Raw genomic sequence first — 20,844 nt, 5'->3', positions numbered from 1 at the left:
TGCCTTGCAAAACACTTAACTGGGCATATAAATAAATCAAAAATTAGGACCTTGGGTTACTAGGGGCAACATGGCATAATATTAGATATGGACACATATTCCCACCAAATAAGAAAAAAAATTGTATTAAGTAACATTAAGTGTAGGCTGCATTATGTTGTTCATGTTATTTGGTATGTACAAAGGAATATGTCTATGTCGAGAAGATTTAGCTGATGTAGTTTATAAGTTGGTTTATTCACACTTGATTACATTTGATAGTATTAAACAAATAATTAAAACATGCATTTAACATCAAAGTTTATTTTGAAAATTAAAAAAACAGTGCATTATTTGGGAGCGTGTCAGATTTATAGGTGCTAACAATAAAAATGTTATGTGCCCAGACAATTGCTGTTTGTAGTATTTTGTCAGAGCAGTGTTTGCCAAGTAATTGGTCAACAGGTGAATTCATTTGCAAATTAATTGCTAATTAGGGCAGACATACTTGTAACAGTACTTCGCAAGTGCTGAGTAGCTGCAGACTTACTCGTCGGCTGCGACAAGATAGCGAACATTTGTTGTGTACATTTTACCATCGGATACGCATTTCTGCAAAAAACACGCCTTCTGCCGGTTGCATACTCCCACACTAGCCGCCCACTTTCACGCCCATTTAGTTAGATAGCGAAGCCGAGCCTCTGTCACACCTCCATCACTCCCTGTTTTCGGTGGTGTAGTACGAGCAGATTTTCAGTTAGCAATTTTGCACAAGCGCCGTATCGCTCCCTTTGCGCACGCGCACTTCTGCTTTCGCGCATGCGCAGTTTGCAAATTTTTGCCGTTTGCGATGTGTTGAACTCGGAATGAGGGCCAATGTGACTTACATGTGGATAGTTACAAATAATGCAATATCGATTACCAGGTCAGATACACAATACAGCTTAACAACTCAGAAGTGAATTCCTAACTTGATCCCAGTAATGGATTAACCCATTCTGTTGCTAAATAAACTTCAATGCAGATTCTAGGTATTCCTTGCTAGTATATGATCGTGCTGTACGTGCAGATATATATATATATATGTGTATGTGTGTGTGTGTGTGTGTGTGTGTGTGTGAATGTATGAATGCAAGAAAGCTGTGCTAGTGTTATCAGATTGTGCTTTTCCCTGTGTACGTGTGTATAAGAATGTGAGTAGATAGCTGTTCCAGAAAGCATGGTGAGAAACATGTGTGTGTGTCTGTGCATGTATTGTTAGGGGATGATAACGTGTGTGTGTATCTTAAAAGGTTATCAGTATGTATATAGAGATGGAGAGATGAAAGCAGACAAAGAAAGAAAGCAGTGTCCATTGCATAGGCCAGCCCATGTGAAGACACAGTGTCAGGCATAATATATACAGACATAAAAGTCAAAAGGAGAGATTATTTAAAGTGAAGGTAAATAAAAGGTAGAGTGTGTTATAGTCTAGTCAGAAGTAGTGATGAGCTGGTTCGGATCCTCGGGATCCGAACCCGCCCGATCTTCACTTTTTTTGCACTGGTCCGAGCAACTCGGATCCTCCCGCCTTGCTCGGTTAACCCGAGCGCGCCCGAACGTCATCATCCCGCTGTCGGTTTCTCGTGAGATTCGTATTCTATATAAGGATCCGCGCGTCGCCGCCATTTTTCACTCGTGCATTGGAGATGATCTTGAGAGGACGTGGCTGGCGTCCTCTCAGTTTCTATGTTCAGTGGGCTGCAAATATCTGTGCTCAGTGTGCTGCAAATATCTGTACTCAGTGTGCTGCAAATATCTGTGCTCAGTGTGCTGCAAGTCCAAATATCTACGTTCTCTGCCTGAAAAACGCTCCATATCTGTGCTCAGTGTGCTGCAAATATCTGTGCTCAGTGTGCTGCAAATATCTGTACTCAGTGTGCTGCAAATATCTGTGCTCAGTGTGCTGCAAGTCCAAATATCTACGTTCTCTGCCTGAAAAACGCTCCATATCTGTGCTCAGTGTGCTGCAAATATCTGTGCTCAGTGTGCTAATTGCTTTATTGTGGGGACTGGGGACCAGCAGTATTATATAGTAGCAGGACAGTGCAGAGTTTTGCTGACCAGTGACCACCAGTATTATACGTTCTCTGCCTGCAAAAATGCTCCATATCTGTGCTGAATTGTAGTATATAGTAGGAGCACAGTGCAGAATTTTGCTGACCACCAGTATATCTATATATATAGCAGTACGGTACAGTAGTCCACTGCTCTACCTCTGTGTCGTCAAGTATACTATCCCATCCATACCTGTAGGGCATTTCAGTTTTACACAGTTTGCTGACCACCAGTATATAATTTATAGCAGTACTGTACAGTAGGCCACTGCTCTACCTACCTCTGTGTCGTCAAGTATACTATCCATCCATACCTGTGGTGCATTTCAGTTTTGCACAGTTTGCTGACCACCAGTATATAATATATAGCAGTACGGTACAGTAGGCCACTGCTCTACCTACCTTTGTGTCTTCAAGTATACTATCCATCCATACCTGTGGTGCATTTCAGTTTTGCACAGTTTGCTGACCATCAGTATATAATATATAGCAGTACGGTACAGTAGGCCACTGCTCTACCTACCTCTGTGTCGTCAAGTATACTATCCATCCATACCTGGGGTGCATTTCAGTTTTGCACAGTTTGCTGACCACCAGTATATAATATGTAGCGTACGGTACAGTAGGCCACTGCTCTACCTACCTCTGTGTCGTCAAGTATACTATCCATCCATACCTGTGGTGCATTTCAGTTTTGCACAGTTTGCTGACCACCAGTATACAATATATAGCAGTACGGTACAGTAGGCTACTGCTCTACCTACCTCTGTGTCGTCAAGTATACTATCCATCCATACCTGTGGTGCATTTCAGTTTTGCACAGTTTGCTGACCACCAGTATATAATATATAGCAGTACGGTACAGTAGGCCACTGCTCTACCTACCTCTGTGTCGTCAAGTATACTATCCATCCATACCTATGGTGCATTTCAGTTTTGCACCGTTTGCTGACCACCAGTATATAATATATAGCAGTACGGTACAGTAGGCCACTGCTCTACCTACCTCTGTATCGTCAAGTATACTATCCCATCCATACCTGTGGTGCATTTCAGTTTTGCACAGTTTGCTGACCACCAGTATATAATATATAGCAGTACGGTACAGTAGGCCACTGCTCTACCTACCTCTGTGTCGTCAAGTATACTATCCATCCATACCTGTGGTTCATTTTAGATTTTCACAGTTTGCTGACCACCAGTATATAATATATAGCAGTACGGTACAGTAGGCCACTGCTCTACCTACCTCTGTGTCGTCAAGTATACTATCCATCCATACCTGTGGTGCATTTCAGTTGTGCGCAGTATATATAGTAGTAGGCCATTGCTATTGATATATTACTGGCATATACAGTAATTCCACACATTAAAAAATGGAGAACATAAATGTGGAGGGTAAAATAGGGAAAGATCAAGATCCACTTCCACCACGTGCTGAAGCTGCTGCCACTAGTCATGGCCGAGACGATGAAATGCCATCAACGTCGTCTGCCAAGGACGATGCCCAATGTCATAGTAGAGAGCATGTAAAATCCAAAAAACAAAAGTTCAGTAAAATGATCCAAAAATGAAAATTAAAAGCGTCTGATGAGAAGCGTAAACTTGCCAATATGCCATTTACGACACGGAGTGACAAGAAACGGCTGAGGCCCTGGCCTATGTTCATGGCTAGCACTTCAGATTCACATGAGAATGGAAGCACTTATCCTCTCGCTAGAAAACTGCAGTGCCACTCCTAGATGGGCCAGGTGTTTGTGTCGGCCACTTGGGTCGCTTAGCTTAGTCACACAGCTACCTCATTGCGCATCTTTTTTTCTTTGCATCATGTACTGTTTGGGGACAATTTTTTTAATCTGCCATCCTGTCTGACACTGCAGTGCCACTCCTAGATGGGCCAGGTGTTTGTGTCGGCCACTTGGGTCGCTTAGCTTAGTCATACAGCTACCTCATTGCACCTCTTTTTTTCTTTGCATCATGTGCTGTTTGGGGACTATTTTTTTAAAGTGCCATCCTGTCTGACACTGCAGTGCCACTCCTAGATGGGTCAGGTGTTTGTGTCGGCCACTTGGGTCGCTTAGCTTAGTCACACAGCTATCTCATTGCACCTCTTTTTTTCTTTGCATCATGTGCCGTTTGGGGACTATTTTTTAAATCTGCCATCCTGTCTGAGACTGCAGTGCCACTCCTAGATGGGCCAGGTGTTTGTGTCGGCCACTTGGGTCGCTTAGCTTAGTCACACAGCTACCTAATTGTGCCTCTTTTTTTCTTTGCATCATGTGCTGTTTGGGGACAATTTTTTTAATCTGCCATTCTGTCTGACACTGCAGTGCCACTCCTAGATGGGCTAGGTGTTTGTGCCGGCTACTTGGGTCACTTAGCTTAGTCATCCAGCGACCTCGGTGCAAATTTTAGGACTAAAAATAATATTGTGAGGTGTGAGGTGTTCAGAATAGACTGGAAATGAGTGGAAATTGTGGTTATTGAGGTTAATAATACTATGGGATCAAAATTACCCCCAAATTCTATGATTTAAGCTGTTTTTTAGGGTTTTTTGTAAAAAAACACCCGAATCCAAAACACACCCGAATCCGACAAAAAAATTTCAGGGAGGTTTTGCCAAAATGCGTCCGTGTCCAAAACACGGCAGCGGAACCGAATCCAAAACCAAAACACAAAACCAGAAAAATTTCCGGTGCACATCTCTATTATATGCACAAGATCTCCTAGTCTTATTTATTAGAATATTATTTATGTAAAAATTAATATACTCACTTCAGAACAAATGTTTGTTTGGGGGGAACAAAGGGAATTTTATTTTGCATTTAAGTCTTGGATCTTTGGAAGGTTCAGAAAATGTTGGTGTCGGTGAAGCTCCTCTAAATTCCTCCAGGTCTTCAAGTTCCTCAGCAGAAGTTAATAAATATATGGGTAGACTAAGATTCTGAACAAGGCAACTAATAAACAACTGTTGGTTGGCTAAAAAAGGGGTATATGTATTAAGCCTGGACAGGTGAACAAAGAAAAATAAGTGACATTGAAGCTATCGACACCACTTCCCTATCCTCCCTGCTTTACTCCCTTCTCTGTCCTATGCTGTCTCTCTCATGCCCTGAACAAGCCACTTCCCTATGCAATACTTCCCTTACTTCTGCTATTAACTCTGGCGCTCCACGAACCATAATTCACCCTCACAGATCAACATTTGAACCCTGGCACAACATATGTTCCAGATATCTGGAAAAATGCTACTGCTGAGGGACAGTGGAGGAAGTCATGCTCTAAGGCAGACTTCCTCCATTTCAAACTTATGCTCTCATCCTTCAGTGCTGACATTTCTTTTGCTAAACAGTCATTATACAAGAACCGCATCTCCTCCCAGTATTCAAACCCCTTGCACCTCTTTGCCACCCCCAACTCCCTCCTCTGCCCTCCACCACCTCGTCTCCCCTCCTCAATCTCTGCTCTTGATTTTGCCACTTAATTCACTTCCAAAATTGACTCCATATTGTATGTCAGAAAGGCACATCCAAAAAAACCATCAGAAACCAGCCACCTCCTCTCCCTTGTCACTCCTCCCCATCCGTCTTACCAACTCTGACATCATTCTCCCATGTACAGTATCTGGTGAGGAAGTCATGGCCTTTATATATTCCTCCCCCCTCCACCTCCCCAATTGACCCTATTCCCTTCAACCTCCTCTGCTTCCTCTCCCTTACTGCCTGTTTCCATCTTGCCCATCTCCTCAATCTTTCCCTCTCATCTGGCACTGTCCCTTCTGACTTCAAGCATGCACTCATCCTCCCAATTCTTAAAAAACCTACTCTTGATCCACATACTCTCTCCAAATATAGATCCATCTCTCTACTCCCTTTTGCCTGCAAACTCCTTGAATGTAATGTCTACAACTGCCTTACTGCCTTTCTTCCTTCCCACTCACTGCTTGACCCATTCCAGTTTGGCTTCCATCCTCTCTACTCCACTGAAACTGCCCTTACGGAATTCTGCAATGTCCTCTTTTCTGCTTAATCATTGGGCCACTACTCTCTGCTTATTTTGCTTGATCTCTCTGCTGCATTTAATACTGTGGACCACCAGCTCCTTCTGCAAGTCCTTCACTCCCTTGATCTTCATGATACTGGCCTGTCCAAGTTATCCTACTTCCTCTCTGACCATTCTTTCTCTCTCTCTCCTCTCATGATTCCACCTCACCACCACTTCCACTAACTGTAGGTGTGCCCCAAGGGTCTGTTCTTGGTCCACTCATTTTCTCTCTTTATACGACCTCCTTAGGTATTCTCACTTACCATATAATTCCTATGCTGATGATACTGAAGTCTACCTTTTCTCCCCTGACCTCTACCCTGCTCTCCTCACTCGTGTATCCAATGGTCTCTCTGCTATCTCTTCCTGGATGTCCCAGCACTTTCTTAAACTTAACATATCTAAGACTGCAGCTTATCATCTTCCCACCCTCTCACACTATCTCACCTCCCACAATTTCATTATCTGTTAATGGCAATACTACCTCCTCTAGCCTCTAAGTATGTTTTCTTGGAGTAATCCTTGACTCCTCCCTCTCCTTCAAACTAAACATTCCGCACTCTCAAAACTGTTATTTTCATCTCAAAAATATTTCTAGGATCAGACCCTTTCTCACCCAGTATAACACTAAGACCTTTATCCACTTGCTGGTCATCTCCATACTGGATTACTGTAATCTTCTCCTTTATTCTTCAGAGCCACATATGCAGCAGGGTTAGGTGAACTGTCATTTTAGACATGTCTGGGATCCACTAGGTTAATTTTAATGGTGAGCTGCTCCACTGTAGTGTGTTGTTCTGCCCTCATGCAACTTCATAGCTGATGTTCACCTCTCAAATCAATGGCACATGGTGCTCTACAGTTTCCATGTTGGTTATTCACAATGGTGCCATTTGTCCCATTACAATACACCTCCACAACACTAGCATGTGAACATTTCACAAACTGCGATGTTCAAAATATACTGCCATCCTTGTGCTGAAAGCCGATAATAATCCCTTTTTGCAACTCGGATTATTTGCCCCTTTTACCCAGGACAGCAATGAGTGATATGTGCAGAAAGCCTATAACACACCTTATATACCCACCAAGCCAGCGCACAACACATGACATACTTCATGGGCTACGCACTGCCGACATCAAAAGTAGGAGGTGGTCATAATAATGTGACTTGACTGTGTATATTTATATTACTACTGGCTGATGTGTCCGGTTTCAACCGGGCAAAGGTTTGCTGGGCAAAACATTTAATCCCTTTTCACCCCATTAGGAGTCAAATTTTGTGGGTGGCTGCAAATAATTTTGTTTATATTCACTAGGATCCAGTTATATATATTCATCAGTAACCAGGATGTCAGTATTATCACATGATGGTTTATCAGCCTCAGGAGCTGTCATGAGAATACAGGTGACAGTGTGATCATCTTCTAAAGCAGAATAAATCATCATTCTACTTATTTCTGAGATTTATATTTAAATATTGTAAAATATTTAAGCAATTTAATTCTGATATTTCTAGTGTAAACACATACTGTATACAGATATTGGATCTGTCATTGTGGAATCAAAATTCAAAGCTATAGTCATTTGATTGAAAAATAATTGAATTTTGGACAGTGAAAGTAGAATACTAATAATAGATATATGCCAACCAGGATATCATTGTGAGAGAGTGTAAGCAGGCGGGGAATACAAAAAGAATAAAACTGGAAGCAGAGAAGGAAGATGAAAAAAGAAAGTAGAAATAGAAAAAAAAGAAAAAAAAAAAGAGTAAGTATAGTAGTTCAAATAATATAATAAAAATAAAACAGAGATCACGGTGATTATGATTATAGTCCTTCAAATCTTGCACTTGTTACAGTAATCAATAAACCTTATTTTTGTTGCTCAGCAGTGAAGATAAGTGAGTCCATTGCTGTTTTGGCAAAAATGTATTTGGATTTTTTGATCAGTATGTTACGGTACCCCCTCTTGCATAATAGCTTAGCCAAGCCCTTGGCCTCCAAACTCCTTGAACGTAGTGTCTATAACTGCCTTACTGCCAGAGACGTGCACTGCATCCCATCCACAGCCCTTTGTAAACTCCCTCCCCACTAACCTGCACCGGCCCGTGAGCCTATCAGAGCTTGCAGTCCAGTAGCTGAGGCTCCTGATTGGTTGCTGTACCACGAGCTTTGATTGGCTTGCAGAGTGGCGAGTAGTTGAAGCTACACACTGCTGCGGCCACCGGAGACTGATGTGCAGAATAGGCGGATGCTGCACTCTTCTCCCTGCCCTCAACTAATAAGCAGCAGCCTCAGCCTCCCTGCCCTTCAGAATAAGAGATGCTTGAAGAGTAGCAGGGGGGGATATCTGGCACTGTGTAGGGACATGTGTATCTGGCACTGGGGACATATCTGGTACTGAGGCATATCTGGTACTTTGGAGAGAAGATGTGTATCTGAATCTGGGGGAATATCTGGCACTAAGGGCATATCTGGCACTGTGGGAACATGTGTATCTGGCACTGGGGGCATATCTGGCACTGTGGAGACATGTGTATCTGGCACGGGGGGCATATCTGGCACTATGGGGACATGTGTATCTGGCACTGGGGACATATCGGACACTATGGGGACATGTGTAACTGGCACTGGGGACATGTCTGACACTGTGGGAACATGTGTATCTGGCACTGGGGGGCATGCCTGGCACTGTGGAGAAATGTGTATCTGGCACTGGGGGCATATCTGACATTATGGGGACATGTGTAACTGGCACTGGGGGCATATCTGGCACTATGGGGACATGTGTAACTGGCACTGGGGACATATCTGACATTATGGGGACATGTGTATCTGGCACGGGGGGCATATCTGACACTATGGAGACATGTGTAACTGGCACTGGGGACATATCTGGCACTATGGGGACATGTGTAACTGGCACTGGGGACATATCTGACATTATGGGGACATGTGTATCTGGCACGGGGGGCATATCTGGCACTGTGAGGGGACATGTGTATCTGGTACTGGGGGCATTTCTGGCACTGTGTAGGGATATGTGTATCTGGCACTGTGGGGACATGTGTATCTGGCACTGGGGGCATATCTGGCACTGTGGGGACATGTGTATCTGGCACTGGGGACTGTGGACATATCTTGCACTGTGGGGACATTTGTATCCGGCAGTGGGGCATATCTGGCACTGCATGGGGTCATGTGTATCTGGCACTGGAGGCATATCTGGCACTGTGGGGACATGTGTATCTGGCACTTGGATCATATCTGGCACTGTGTGGGGACATGTGTATCTGGCACTGGGATCATATCTGGCACTGTGTGGGGACATGTGTATCTGGTACTGGGGGCATATCTGGCACCATGTGGGGACATGTGTATCTGGCACTGGGATAATATCTGGCACTGTGTGGGGACATGTGTATCTGGCATTAAGGGCATATCTGGCACTGTGTGGGGACATGTGTATCTGGCACTGGGGGTATATCTGGCACTGTGTGGGGACATAAAAGTTCCTCCCTAAGTTCCTGGATGCCAAATCACCGTACTTAGTATCTCTGTACAGTATGTTTTATTAGGGTACTAATTAGCTGTTCGTGCTAATTAGTACCCTAATAGAAAATACTATACAAAGATACTAAGGACGGTCATTTGGCATCCAGTTACTTACGGAGTAGTTTTTATCTCTCTACATTATACATAGAAAGATCAAACCTGCCACTGTACGTTACAAGCGGCTCGTGCTAATTAGTATACTAGTAGTACATACTGTACAGAGATACGACGGACAGTGATTTGGTATCCAGGAACTTAGGGAGGAGCTTTTATCTCTTTCTATTATACTTAGAAAGATTAAAATGGAGAGAGATAAAAGCTCCTCCCTAAATTCCTGGATGCCAAATAACTGTACTTAGTATCTCTGTACAGTATGTTCTACTAGTGTACTAATTAGCACGAACAGCTTGTAACATACAGTGCAAGTTTAATCTTTCTATGTATAATAAAGAAAGATAAAAGCTCCTCCCAAAGTTCCTGGTTGCCAAATCACCGTCCTTATAATCTCTGTATAGTATTTTCTATTAGGGTACTAATTAGCATGAACAGCTAATTAGTACCCTAATAGAACATACTGTACAGAGATACTAAGTACGGTGATTTGGCATCCATGAACTTACTGAGGAGCTTTTGTCTCTCTCCATTATACATAGAAAGATTAAACTTGCCGCTGTACGTTACAAGCTGTTCATGCTAATTAGTACCCTAATAGAACATACTGTACAGAGATACTAAGTATAGTGATTTGGCATCCACGAATTCAGGGAGGAGGTTTAATCTGTCTCCATTGTAAGCTTTCTAACTATAATGGATAGAGATAAAAGCTCCTCCCTATGTTCCTGGATGCCAAATTACCATCCTTAGTATCTCTGTACTCTAGGTTCTACTAGTGTACTAATTAGTACGAACAGCTTGTAACGTACAGTGGCAATTTTAATCTTTCTTTGTATAATGGAGAGAGATAAAAGCTCCTCTGTAAGTTCCTAGATGCCAAATCACTGTCCTTAGTATCTCTGTACAGTATGTTCTACTAGTGTACTAATTAGCATGAACAGATTTTAACTGGATGCCAAATCACCGTACTTAGTATCTCTGTACAGTATGTTCTATTAGGGTACTGCTAGTGTACTAATTAGCATGAGCAGCTTGTAACGTACAGTGGCAGGTTTGATCTTTCTATGTATATTGTAGATAGATAAAAGCTCCTCCCTAAGTTCCTGGATGCCAAATCACCGTACTTAGTATCTCTGCACAGTATTTTGTATTAGGATACTAATTAGCTTGAACAGCTAATAAGTACCCTAATAGAACATACTGTACAGAGGTACTAAGTACGGTGATTTGGCATCCAGGAACTTAGGGAGGAGCTTTTATCTCTTTCCATTATACTTAGAAAGATTACAATGGAGAGAGATAAAAGCTCCACCCTAAGTTGCTGGATGCCAAATAACTGTACTTAGTATCTCTGTACAGTATGTTCTACTAGTGTACTAATTAGCACGAACAGCTTGTAACATACAGCGGCAAGTTTAATCTTTCTATGTATAATGGAGAGAGATAAAAGCTCCTCTCTAAGTTCCTGGATGCCAAATCGCCGTACTTAGGTGGTCATTCCGAGTTGTTCGCTCGGTAATTTTCTTCGCATCGCAGCGATTTTCCGCTAATTGCGCATGCGCAATGTTCGCACTGCGACTGCGGCAAGTAAATTTGCTATGAAGATTGGTATTTTACTCACGGCATTACGAGGTTTTTTCTTCGCTCTGGTGATCGTAATGTGATTGACAGGAAGTGGGTGTTTCTGGGCGGAAACTGTCCGTTTTATGGGAGTGTGTGAAAAAACGCTACCGTTTCTGGGAAAAACGCGGGAGTGGTTGGAGAAACGGAGGAGTGTCTGGGCGAACGCTGGGTGTGTTTGTGACGTCAAACCAGGAACGACAAGCACTGAACTGATCGCACTGGAAGAGTAAGTCTCGAGCTACTCATAAACTGCACAGAGAAGTCTTTTCGCAATATTGCGAATCTTTCGTTCGCAATTTTGATAAGCTAAGATTCACTCCCAGTAGGCGGCGGCTTAGCATGTGCAATGCTGCTAAAAGCAGCTTGCGAGCGAACAACTCGGAATGAGGGCCTTAGTACCTCTGTACAGTATGTTCTTTTAGGGTACTAATTAGCTGTTCGTGCTAATTAGTACTTTAATACAAAACACTGTACTGAGATACTAAGTACGATGATTTGGCACCCAGGAACTTAGGGAGGAGCTTTTATCTCTCTACATTATACATAGAAAGATCAATCCTGCCACTTTACGTTACAAGCTGCTCGTGCTAATTAGTACACTCGTAGAACATACTGTACAGAGATATTACGGACAGTGATTTGGCATCCAGGAACTTATGGATGAGCTTTTATCTCTCTCCATTATACTTAGAAATATTACAATGGAGAGAGATAAAAGCTCCTCCATAAGTTCCTGGATGCCAAATCACTGTACTTAGTATCTCTGTACAGTATGTTCTACTAGTGTACTAAAAAGCACGAACAGATTGTAACGTACAGCGGCAAGTTTAATCTTTCTATGTATAATGGAGAGAGATAAAAGCTCCTCCCTAAGTTCCTGGATGCCAAATTACCGTACTTAGTATCTCTGTACAATATGTTCTATTAGGGTGCTAATTAGCTGTTCGTGCTAATTAGTACCCTAATAGAAAATACTATACAGAGATACTAAGGACGGTCATTTGGCATCCAGGAACTTACGGAGCAGCTTTTATCTCTCTACATTATACATAGAAAGATCAAACCTGCCACTGTACGTTACAAGCGGCTCGTGCTAATTAGTACACTAGTAGTACATACTGTACAGAGGTACTAAGTACGGTGATTTGGCATCCAGGAACTTAGGGAGGAGCTTTTATCTCTTTCCATTATACTTAGAAAGATTACAATGGAAAGAGATAAAAGCTCCCCCCTAAGTTCCTGGATGCCAAATAACTGTACTTAGTATCTCTGTACAGTATGTTCTACTAGTGTTCTAATTAGCACGAACAGCTTGTAACGTACAGCGGCAAGTTTAATATTTCTATGTATAATGGAGAGAGATAAAAGCTCCTCCCTACGTTCCTGGTTGCCAAATCACCATCCTTAGTTTCTCTGTATAGTATTTTCTATTAGGGTACTAATTAGCACGAACAGCTAATTAGTACTCTAATAGAACATACTGTACAGAGATACTAAGTACAGTGATTTGACATCCAGGAACTTACTGAGGAGCTTTTATCTCTCTCCATTATATATAGAAATATTAAACTTGCCGCTGTACGTTACAAGCTGTTCGTGCTAATTAGTAACCTAATAGAACATACTGTACAGAGATACTAAGTACGGTGATTTGGCATCCAGTTAAAAGCTGTTCGTGCTAATTAGTACACTAGTAGAACATACTGTACAGAGATACTAAGGACGGTCATTTGGCATCCAGGAACTTACGGAGCAGCTTTTATCTCTCTACATTATACATAGAAAGATTAAACTTGCCAAGCTGTTCGTGCTAATTAGTACATTAGAAGAACATACTGGGAACTCGGACTCATACAGTACTTGCATTTCAAAAGCACGGTATTTTCCTCCGCCTCCCGCTAGCCCATTGCCCTTCCCCCCTGGGAGCCTGCACAGGTCATGCAGTAGACAGGGAGGGAGTTATTCACATAAACCAGGGCAAAGCTGCAGGAGCGGTTGTACTGTTAAGGTTCTATCCACCATACGGTACACATACAATTCTGTAGCAGGGCAGACTCAATTGAAATGGCTACCGCCTGTGACTCCTTGCCCCATGGAGGCCCTCGGCTATGGAGCAAGTAACAGCACAGATTTTGTAGGTCACGGGGCAATGCTGAAGGAGCATCAGAATCCCCTAGCTAAAATACAGAGGGTCGATAGGGATAAGCGAGGTCTATGCACTTAACGATACCCCAGACCCCATCGCATCACAAAGTGACAAAATGTCAGAGGCACATGAACATCCGCCTTGTGTCAGCACTCAGCTATGGAGCGAGTGATGGCATAGGTTTTACAGGCTACGGGGCAGTGCTGAAGGAGCGTCGGAAAACCCTAGCTAATAACACAGGGGCGATAGGGTTAAGCGAGGTCTATGCACATAATGCTACAAGGCGGGGGTTCATGTGCCTCAGACATTTTGTCACTTTGTGATGCAATGGGGTCTGGTGTATCGTTATGTGCATAGACCTCGCTTATCCCTATTGACCCTGTGTATTTTAGCTAAGGGATTCTGACGCTCCTTCAGCATTGGGCCGTTCCTTGAACACGGTATTTTCCACTGCCTCGCCCTACCTCTATCCCACTTTCCCCTTCCCCCCTGGAAGCCTGCACAGTTCATGCAGTAGACAGGTAGGGAGTTCTGTTCAGGTTACAAGATAAGATTTATGTAAAACCTGTGTGCACCCTTCCATTGAATGTATAACAAAGAAAAAAATTATAATAAAGTGAATGTCACGGGAACTCGGACGCGCATACTGTACATGTATTTCAAAAGCATGGTGTTTATGCATTGTAAATACTTCCTTTTACACAATTAGTTGCGTCTCCATACACAATCTTGCGTCTGCATACACAAGTGTTTTAACATGTTCATTTGTGTCTGTATAAACTATTTATTTATATTGAGAACTCTCACCGTCTAACCATTGGTCACCATCTATTAACATTACAGTCGTCACTGACCATTTGCCAGAGCTGTAGATCAATCCGCCGCTATATGATCAAAAGTACTGGATTAGTGGAGCATTAGCCACCCAGTGGTGGAGATGTGTAATGCATGCTGAGTATCTAGAATCGCCTCAATGCGCCTGCCTGTGATTAAACTCAGCAAGCTAAGCTATCACCTTAGCGTGACTAAAGGTCCATCTAGGCGGAGAATCGGTCAAGATAAAGGTGGCTACATCTGTAGACTATGAAATACCATCAACGTCTTATGCCAAGGCCGGTGCCCAATGTGATAGTAGAGGGCATGTAAAATCCAAAAAGCCAAAGTTCAGTAAAAAGACCCAAAAAAAGAAATTGAAATGGTCTGAGGAGAAACGTAAACTTGCCAATATGCCATTTATGACACGGAGTGGCAAGGAACGGCTAAGGCCCTGTCTTATGTTCATGACAAGTGGTTCAGCTTCACATGACGATGGAAGCCCTCAACCTCCATTTTACCATTTAATTCCAGTGATTTGGATGTATAATTCCAATGATTTTGACATTTAATTCCAGTGATTTGGACGTATAATTCCAGTGATTTGGACGTATAATTTCTGTGATTTGGACGTATAATTCCAGTGATTTTAACGTATAATTCCAGTTATTTTGCAGTATAATTCCAGTGATTTGGACATATAATTCCAGTGATTTGAACGTATAATTCCAGTGAGTTGGACGTATCATTCCAGTGATTTTGCAGTATAATTCCAGTGATTTTGCCATTTAATTCCAGTGATTTGGACGTATAATTCCAGTGATTTGGACGTATAATTCCAGTGATTTTGCCAATTAATTCCAGTGATTTGTACATATAATTCCAGTGATTTTGCCATTTAATTCCAGTGATTTGGACGTATAATTCCAGTGATTTGGACGCATAATTACAGTGATTTTGACATATATTTCCAGTGATTTTGATGTATAATTCCAATGATTTTGCAATTTAATTCAAGTGATTTGGATGTATAATTCCGGTGATTTGGACGTATAGTTTCAGTGATTTGGACATATAATTCCAATAATTTTGCCATTTAATCCAGTGATTTGGATGTATAATTCCAGTGATTTGGACGTATAATTCAAGTGATTTGGACGTATAATTCCAGTGATTTTGCAATATACTTCCAGTGATTTTGCAGTAAAATTCCAGTGATTTTGCCATTTATTTCCAGTGATTTGGAAATATAATTCCAGTGATTTGGACATTTAATTCCAGTGATTTGGATAAATAAATCCAGTGATTTTGATGTATAATTATAGTGATTTTGCCACTTAATTCCAGTGATTTAGACGTATAATTCCAGTCATTTGGACATATAATTCCAGTGATTTTGACATATAATTACAGTGATTTTGATGTATAATTCCAATGATTTTGCCATTTAATTCAAGTGATTTGGATGTATACTTCCAGTGATTTGGACATATTATTCAATTGATTTGGATGTATAATTCCAGCGATTTTGCAATATACTTCCAGTGATTTTGCCATTTATTTACAGTGATTTGGACATATAATTCCAGTGATTTTGACATTTAATTCCAGTGATTTGGATTTATAATACAGTGAGTTTGCAATTTAATTCCAGTGATTTGGACATATAATTCCAGAAATTTGGATGTATAATTCCAGTGGGAATTATTTGTGTCACTTGGCTTAGTCATACAGCTACCTCATTGCAACTCTTTGACATCTTTGCATGAGGTTCTGTTTGGGGCCTAGTTTTTGAAAAGTGCCATCCTGTCTGACACTGCCGTATGAGTCCAGGGGTACTGGTGTTTTAGTAATGGGGCACTGCCGTATAAATCCACCAATTGCAGATTTTTTTTAAAAATGACAAGGGCGTGCAGGAGATGCTGTCAGTGGACCGAACAATTGCGGCCCACTTTCGACATTCAGCCACTGCGTGACACTACTAGATGGGCCAGGTAGTTGTGTTGCTTAGCTTAGTCATACAGCAACCTCAGTGCACCTCTTTTTATTATTTGCATCATGTGCTGTTTGGGGCCTTTTTTATATCTGCCCTCCTGTCTGCCACTGCAGTGCCACTCCTAGATGGGCAAATTGTTTGACTCACTTGGCTTAGTCTTACAGCTACCTCATTGCACCTCTTCTACATTTTTGCATGAGGTGCTGTTTGGGGCCCAGTTTTGAAAAGTGCCATCCTGTCTGACACTGCAGTGCCACTTCTAGATGGACCAATTGTTTGTGTTGCTTTTCTTAGTCATACAGCTACCTCATTGCAACTCTTCTACATCTTTGCATGAGGTGCTTTTCGGAGCCTTTTTTTTTTGGATATCTGCCCTCCTATCTGCCACTGCAGTGCCACTCCTAGATGGGCCAATTGTTTGTGTCACTTGACTAAGTCATACAACTACCTCATTGCACCTCTTCTACATCTTTGCATTAGGAGCCTAGTTTTTGAAAAGTGCCATCCTGTCTGACCTCATTGCACATCTTCGACATCTTTGCATGAGGTGCTGTTTGGGGCCTTATTTATATCTGCCCTCTTGTCTGCCACTGCAGTGCCACTCCTAGATGGGCCAATTGTTTGTGTCGCTTGGCTAAGTCATACAGCTACCTCATTGCACCTCTTCTACATCTTTGCATGAGGGGCATAGTTTTTGAAAAGTGCCATCCTGTCTGACACTGCAGTGTTACTCCTAGATGGGTCAATTGTTTGTGTCACTTGGCTTAGTCATACAGCTACCTCATTGAACCTCTTCTACGTCTTTGCATGAGGTGCTGTTTGGGGACTAGTTTTTGAAAAGTGCCATCCTGACACTGCATTGCCACCCCTAGATGGGCCAGGTGTTTGTGCTGCACACTTGTGTCATTTAGCTTAGTCATACAGCCACCTCGGTGCAACCTTTTGGCCTAAAAACAATATTATGAGGTGTGAGGTGTTCAGAATAGAATGAAAAGGAGTGGAAATTAATGTTATTTAGGTTAATAATAATCAAAATTACCCCCAAATTCTGTGATTTTAGCTGTTTTTATTTTTTTCTTCAAAAATCATCCAGATCCAAAACCAAAACCAAAATACGAAAGGGTGGTTTTGGCAAAACCAAGCCAAAACCAAAACACAAAAGTGCAATTAGAACCAAAACCAAAACACAAAACATGAAAAGTGCCAGTCGCACATCTATGCAGACTCTAAACCCAAAACAAATACTATTCTTACAGGCCTGCAACTGGGGTGGGGACTGCTGAGATGGTTGAAGAAAAAAGGTGGGAAACCTGTGATGTATCAGAAGCATACCATGGTGGTGGGGGTATGCTTTAGAGGATAGGATAGGGCTGGATTAAGTGGGCACACAGGAGGTGATTGCCCCCAGGCCTCCCTCTCTCTGAGGGCCCACTGGCTGGAGCAACCCTGACCCATTTTTAGCTAATGTATGGTCTGATGATTGTGACCAGGCTCCATACCTTCACCTCTGGACTAATCAGCAAAGTACAGTTATAAAGGGACTGGAATCACCTGCACAATATATTTTTTTCCTATCTGCGCTATGCACATGTTGTCATTATGTCACATCCACTGAAGAACAGTGTGTAAGGAGTATACTGCTGTCCCTTCCTCAAGGAGGAGCAAGGAGAAGATCTAGGGTGGTCATTCCGAGTTGATCGCTAGCTGCATTTGTTTGCAGCGCAGCGCTCAGGCTAAAAATTGGCAGTTCTGCGCATGCATATGCGGCGCAATGCGCATGCACGACGTATGGGCACAACGAACGGTGCAGTTTTGCACAGAGTTTAGCAATGCATTTCAATCGCACTGGTTGCCGCAGAGTGATTGACACGAAGTGGGCGTTTCTGGGTGGCAACTGACCATTTTCAGGGAGTGTTTGGAAAAATGCAGACATGCCAGGGAAAACGCAGGCGTGGCTGGGCGAATGCTGGGCGGGTTTGTGGTGTCAGATCCGGAACTGAATAGTCTGAAGTGATCACAAGCGCTGAGTAGGTTTTGAGCTACTCTGAAACTACACAAACATTTTTTGCAGTCACTCTGCGATACAATGGTTCACACATCTGCTAAGCTAAAATACACTCCCAGTGGGTGGAGTCATAGCATTTGCATGGCTGCTAAAAACTGCTACTTGGAGTGAGGGCCTAGGTACAGTAAGTGGTGGCTCAAACAGGGGCGTCGGAATGGGGGGTGCAAAGGGGCAGTTCGCTCCCCCCAAAACAGGAGAGAGGGGCCATCCAACACCCCGGACACGCACACCAGTGCAGCCGCCACCAGCATCTTCAGCGCTGCCCATGCTGTATTAGCAGTGGTGCGTCCAGCACTGCTACTATTACTTTGCACAACAGGCAGCACTGAATCTGCCTTCCCCGTGTGTCTCCCGAGTGCCGGCCCAGCGCATGTGTGGGCTATGTAGCCGCATAGAGCACCAGTCAGTGGAGGGCACCGCTGCTGTCATGTTCACACACTGACTGTACAGCGCGTGCCCGCCCTCCACATCACAGCGAGCGGCTCCATGGTGATGGTCCTCCTCCGCCCAGCCCTCCAGGCCGCCCGCCTGCCCAGCGGATCCCAGTGACTCCATGTGGCTCCACGGTGACGGTCCTCCTCTGCCCTGCCCTCCACACCTGTGGCTTGCACAATATGAAGGTTAGAGGGGTCAGATGGAAGGGAACAGGGAGATGACCTCTTGTGGGACACAAATGCAAAGAGCTGCAGGAAAGACAGGGGGCAGGGAGCTGGTACCATGTCAGAGAAGTCTCTCTCTCCCCCTTCACACACTCTCTCTCACTCCTCTCTCCCTCTCTCTCTCTCTCTCTCCTATTCTCCATTTTCTCTCTCTCCTTTCTCTCTCTCCTTTCTCTCTCTTTCCTATTACTTCTCTCTCCCCCCCCTCCTTTCTTGCTCTCTCTCTCCTATCTCTCTCTCTCCCCTCTCCCCCTCTCTCTCTCTCTCTTTCTATCTCCTATTTCTCCCCCTCTCTCTCTCTCTCTCTCTCTCTCTCCACCTTTCTCTCTCTCTCCCTCCTTTCTCTCTCTCTCCCTCCTTTCTCTCTCTCTCTCCCTGCTTTCTCTCCCTCCCCCTCCTTTCTCTCTCTCCCTCCCTCCCTCTCTCTCTCTCTCCTTTCTCTCTCTCTCCCTCTCTCCCAACTATCTCTCTCCCTCTCTCTATCTATCCCTCCTTTCTCACTCCTTTCTCTCTCTCTCTCTCTCTCTCTATCCCTCCTCTCTTTCTTTCTTTCTTTCCTTTCTTTCTCCCCCCTCTCCCCCTCCCCCCTCTATCTTCCTCTCTCTCCTATTTCTCCTTTCTCTCTCCTTTCTCTCTCTCTATCCTTTATCTCTCCCCCTCTCTCTCTCTATTAATTTATCTCTCTCCTTTCTCTCTCACTCTCTCATTTATCTCTCTCCTCTCTCTCCCTCTCCTCTCTCCCCCATCTCCCTCCCTCTCCCTCCCTCTTTCTCCCTCTCTCCCTCCCTCTCCTATTTCTCCTTTCTCTCTCTCTCCCCCTCCTTTCTCTCTCTCCCTCCTCTCTCACTTCTTTCTCTCTCCTTTCTCCCTCTCCTTTCTCTCTCTCCTATTTTTCCTCTCTCTCTCTCCTCTCTTTCTTTCTCTCTCTCCCTCCTTTCTCTCTCCCTCCTCTCTCTCTCTCCTTTCTCTCTCTCTCCTTTTTTTCTCTCTCTCCATCCTTTCTTTCTCTCTCCCTCCTTTCTTTCTCTCTCCCTCCCTCCCCCTCCTTTCTCTCTCCCTCCTTCCTCCCCCTCTCTCTCTCTCCCCTTTCCTTCTCTCTCCCTCCTTTCTCTCTCCCTCCTTTCTCTTTCTCTCTTTTTTCCCTCTCCTTTCTCTATCTTCTGTTTCTCCTTTCTCTCTCTCTATCCCTTCTCTCTCCTCTCTCTCCTCTTTCTCTCTCTCTCTCTCTCTCTCTCTCCCTCCCCTCTCTCTCTCTCTCTCTCTTTTATCTCTCTCATTTCCTTATCTCTCTCCCTCCTTTTTATCTCTCCCTCCCTCCTTTATCTCTCTCTCCCTCACCCTCCTTTCTCTCTTTCCCTCCTTTCTTTCTTTTATCTCTCTCACTCCCTTTCCTTCTCTCTCGCCCTCCTTTCTCTCTCTTTCACCCTCCTTTCTATCTCTCCCTCCTTTCTCTGTCTCTCTCCTTTCTCTGTCTCTCTCTCCCCTCTCTCCTTTCTCTCTCTCCCTCCTTTCTCTCTCCCTCCTTTCTTGCTCTCTCCTCTTTCTCTCCTCTCTCTCTCCCTCCTTTCTCTCTCTCTCCCTCATTTCTATCTCTCTCCTTTCTTTCTCTCCTTTCGCTCTCTCTCCTTTCTCTCTCCTTTATCTTTCTCACTCTCCTCTCTCTCTCCCTCCTTTTTCTCTCTCTCTTCTCTCTCTCCTTTCTCTCTCTCTCCCCTTTCACTCGCTCTTCTCTCTCTCTCTCTCTTTCTCTCT

Source organism: Pseudophryne corroboree, chromosome 10, assembly GCF_028390025.1.
Source record: "Pseudophryne corroboree isolate aPseCor3 chromosome 10, aPseCor3.hap2, whole genome shotgun sequence".
In the NCBI taxonomy this organism is placed as follows: Eukaryota; Metazoa; Chordata; class Amphibia; order Anura; family Myobatrachidae; genus Pseudophryne; species Pseudophryne corroboree.
This window is presented reverse-complemented; position numbering follows the sequence as displayed.